The following is a 5,335-nucleotide window of genomic DNA, read 5'->3' on the forward strand; positions in this document are numbered from 1 at the left end:
TGAACGTTATTTATTTATTTATTTATTTATTTATTTATTTATTTATTTATTTATTTATACAAGCACTGGGTACAGGCCAGATGTGCGGGAGGATGAGAGGATTCACCACTGACAGAGCGGGGAGCAGAACAGGCAGACTGATGAAATACACTGCTGAGGGGAGCAGTGGGCATGGCAGGAGAGGTCTGTGCACCATGTGGGACCCTCACAGGTGGCCGGGATCAAACCAGCACTGCAGAGGCTGCAGGCAGCTTCACAACCCACCGCTCAACTGCTGTGCCACTGGCGAGGCCCTATTTAAGTGAAGTTTATTGACTTTTAAAATCCACACATATTAAAGTACATACAACTTAGAATTACTTTTGTGAATCTAAGATATTTATGGATATAAATTAGGAGACTAAATCATTAAATGGTATATTACCAGCAATTTACCATGAAGGGGATATGGTAAGACAAACATTAATATATATAGACCATTCTTGAACTACAGTCAAAACAACACATTTCTATCCTTGTGCCTTTGGACTCTGCATTTATCATCAGGGAGGTTAGCTTGTGCTATCACTCTGTACTCAAGACTGTACATTGATTTCTACTATGATTTTAATCATTTACAATTTACCAGTCACCACTAGAATATTTTTTTGCAAATTCTGATATATGCATATATGTAAGAATCATCTATGATAAAATGCCTGCATGAAATCCTGTAGGGCATAGCCTTTTTGTGTCATAGCTATCATCCCTCTGTTATCCTTAGTTGTCTGTAGGCACGTACTCCATCTGCCCCTGGGAATACGGACCTGCAGGTGAGTACCAGCCAGGGGTCAGACATTATCAAACCCTGCAGAATGACCTTCAAGTTACTTCTCCAAATAAAATGTAATAGAGTGAAATTTATATATTTATTTTCCATTATGGTTTGTGCATCCTGTTGACAAAGGGGGGAAAAAACTGTAAATATCCTAAATGCATTATTTTTTTTTCCTTCTAGAAGCATGGTTCTTCTACTTTTCAATTTTAGGGGAGTCAATTATATATAAGATGTTGTAAAAGACTGTATAACCTTCAAATATTTGTTTCTTGCTGAGGTAATATTATACATTGCCATTCTTTTGAACTTAAATATAGAATTGTGATTTGCTTTGGCCAGTGAAAATATAAACACTAACGATATTTGTTGTTTTGTATTGCAGGACTGAGGGGTTCTGTCTCACCTATCCAATATTATGATGGGAAAGAAGCAAATATATGCAAGGCTGATTGTGTCTGTGTTCAAACAAAGCTTTATTGACAAAAGAAAAAAAAAATCAACCTGTAGAAAAGAGTTTGTAGACTCGTGGCTTAGAAACTGATATATTACGCTGGACAAGAGCAATCTACATATACATTGGCAAAATACTTACAAAAAGTGTTGTCCCTAGCACTGGTAGAATTCCACAAACCTACTGGATAGTGAGGGACAAATCTTATGGGAACTAGAAGAAAAATTGTTGTCTGTTGCTTGTTTTGACTGCACTTGGCAATTAAAATAAAAAGAAAGATCAGCAGAAGAACTAGCCTACTTTCAAGTAGATATTGAACAAGGAGAGAAATTCACAAAATTTCTATATCAAACTTCCGGAACAGTTGCTTTTAGACCCAATACAATAAGAGTTAGGATTTTTAAAAGGCTTTGTACAACACATTCTCAAGGGAACTTTTTAACTGTGACAAAGTTCAGAACTAGAAATGGAGGCATTGACACTTGCTACAGGTGGCTTTAAAGTCACTATAATCAAATTTAGAGAAAGAGGCATGGATGGAGACAAACATGTAAAAATAAGTAAAACAACAAATAAAAAAGAGAGATGCATCTGAACTATGACTTGGTTGGATTGTTCGTTTTGGTTACCTGTGAGCATGTACACACACACATACACACACTCACAGACTCCTGAATGCAAACAGAACCCAAACTTCCTAATGTCCTGCAAGATCTTTATTGCCAAATAAACCATGAGCCTGGAATAAAATGTCTGTGGCTGTTACAAGTTGAAAACAACAACTGAAATCACAGTATTCCACAGGCAAAAATCAGGGTGTGAAAAATAAGATAATCTTGAAAGTGAGCATAGTAACAGACATACATGGAATTCACCCCTGATAAACAAAGAGAAAGAGGGAGAGGCAACACCATATGTTTTCCAAGCCATTAAATTGTATTCTGATGAACATAGAAAGTCTTATAGCTCCCTGATCCAACCAAATGGGGTTGTCTGCTAGTCATCTCTGAGTGAACATGAGCAGAATTGATGCATGTAACTTCCCATCTTTCCAATAAAATGCCCCGAGATAATGCTTCATGGTTGGTGATGTATGTAGGCATACACGTATTTGATTGGATTGGAAGAACTCACAGGGTTCTGAGAGTCTTTGAGAAGTGACAATGCCACCATAATCAAAGAGCCTGAATTCTTCATATACTACCTGGAATTCAATAGGAGGATCTTAACAGGAACACTGGCATTGGATTTTGTTTTAGTGAGAAATGAAGGATATTGTGTTAAACATCTGATATTTTCTATCACTGATTATATCATTGAATGAGCAGACATTAAGTTGGCCACTATGTTCTCCTCCATTAGGTACTAATGTCCTTATATAAGGCTCTCAATTTGAATGTGGGAGGGACCTGTGACTTATTTCTAATTAATTGAAAATGACAAAAGTGCTAGGATGTCATTTGTGTGATTGCATTATGTTCCATAAGCCATCATGATTAGCAATATCACTATTAAAGGTATAATGGCAATGAAGAGAGGGTGGTCTCCTAACTAATGCCAGCAAGAAGCCAGGGCATCAACTCCTTTAATCACATGGAAGAAATTCTGCTAACATGCTGACTGAGCTTAAAAAAGGACAGTTCCCCTATCAAACTTTCATTGGAACTGATAACTGGGTGACCTCTTGATTGTAGCCACACAGTGGCCAGCTGAACCACAAAACACAACTACCTCACTTTGAAATAATAAGTTTCATACTCAACAACAGAAAACTGATATAGTTAGCCTATCTTAACTATTGTAATATAAAATATTAATGAAAACAATTTAATGGAACAGATTTGAAGTACAAGAAATGACTCATATGGATGAGAAAGAAACTGGAATTCTAATTTTGGCACACAGTGAACAATGAATGGTTTTCAAAAAATTGCATTTTAAGAAAAACTCATGTTGATATTTGATATTGCAAAGTAAATAAATGTAGTAACAAGAAGGTTTAAGAACCACTGAAATATACGGATCTTCAGATTTAAGCAGAACAATGAATCCCAAATAGTACAAATAACAGAAAATCACACCTAAATAATTCAAAGTAAGGCTACTGAACAAATAAAGAAAGAACTTAGAAGGAAAAGACAGATTACTTTACAGAGGAAAGAATATTGCCCTGACAGTTCAAATCCAAACAACAACATTGGAATGAAAGAGAGAGAACAAAGCATATTTTCACATTGCTGAGGGAAAATAATTGTTAATCTAAATTTATGAAAGCAGCTACAAATATACAATGAGAAAGAGGTGAAACGAAAACAATTCAAAGAGAAATGTACTAAGTGAACTTTCAATGGGTGAATTTTGGAAAAGAAAACTTAGTTATATGAAGAGAAACAGAATAATGAATAAGCACACTGATAAGCACATGAGCACTTCAAACGAGTTTTTATTACATGCACACCTTGTTCTATCAGGTGTTCCTTTATTGCACGTCATAGATACTTTTTTTTTTATGAATTGAAATTCTGTGGCAACTCTGTGTCCAGCAAGTCTACTAACACCATTTTTCAATAGAATGTCCTCACTTCATGGGCCTCCCAGTTGGAGCCAGGGGTTAAGTTTCAGTCCTGTGAAGCTATCAGCATCCACTGCAGCACTGGTTTGATCCCCAGCCAGGGAGCTGACCCACATGGTGCAGCAGACCTCTCCTGACTCACCTACTGCTCCCCTCAGAAGTGTATTTCAGTCTGCCTGTTCTGCTCCCCACTCTGTCTCTCGTGAATACTCTTACCCCCTCCACACCTTTGGCCTATACCCCAGTTTTATATGCATAAATAAATCTTTAAAAAAATAAAAAAAAATAAAGGGAGAGTATGATCTGCAACATTTTAGGTTTGCTACATATCAACCCTTTAAGAAGGCAAAAGAAGGAAATGAAACAGTTTTTCAAATTGTTTAATTTATGCAGCCAGTAAAACTGGAACAAGGTAGACCCAAGCCTAATGTTGTCATCTGATGCAACTAAAAAACAGGCATATATTATCTCATGCATTTTTTTCTTTTTTCTTAAATGTAATATCAAAAAAAAAGTTTAAATTAGCAAAAGTAAGGCCAGTTTTACATGTGGGGGAAATTGGCGTGTGTCAGGGGTTGCAAACTCATGCCTTCAGGGGCCACATAGTTGTTTAACTGGGTATAGCAGACTAGGTAGGGATTGCAGGGAATTATGAAAGAAGGCATAGTCTTAACACGCCTCTTTGAATTTTTCATTTAATTTTATTTTATATATTTTACATCATTTTTTTCATTTTTGCACAATGTACTAATTACCCATTAGAACTACCCTTCATCCTGCTTCATCCTGGGTCTACAAGATGTAGCATTAAAAGTCATCTTTTCTAGTTTTCCCTCACCTTCCCCCATGCACACAAGAACAGAGGGAAAAAAACAATAAAAACTCAGCATTGCAACAGAGAAACTAAAATGATCCTAATTTGTGGCCAACCTCTCCGGAAAGATGGAAGACTTGAAGGTGTTATTGGCAACTTAATGTTTTCTCCGCAATAGTCAGCCAATCACTTTTGGAAGAACTTGAAGAAATGAGAAAAATCTTCGGCAGTTATTGTGGTTGTGAGGACACTGAAGGACCAGAGGCAGGTCCTAATTGTGTGCAACCAAGTGCCATGAGCCCTGGAGCAGCAAGAAGATGAGGTCAGGAGCTCAGTAAAAGGAGTTGTTTGAAAAAACAAAAAAGGGAGGCTAGGCTCAGAGGCGAATTTATGTGACTTTCTGAACAATTTTTATTTAATTCCTTCTTTTACCTAGGACAGATACACTGTGCAGCATTGCGGTCTATAATTTCTTTATTATTTCTGCAATATCTATTTTTATAAGAATAAGTTGTGTAGCACAATAACAGGCTGTTGTAACACCTAGTGATTTTTGTAACCAATTAATTTTATTACTTTCTTGAACACCATCGGCCTTGATGAAGTTATAATATTGTCTACTTGAAGGCCACAGATGTTGTGGATCTTTTAGTTTTTTAAATACACTGGTGATAAAAATAT

Source organism: Talpa europaea (assembly GCF_964194135.1).
Source record: "Talpa europaea genome assembly, chromosome: 4".
NCBI lineage: Eukaryota > Metazoa > Chordata > Mammalia > Eulipotyphla > Talpidae > Talpa > Talpa europaea.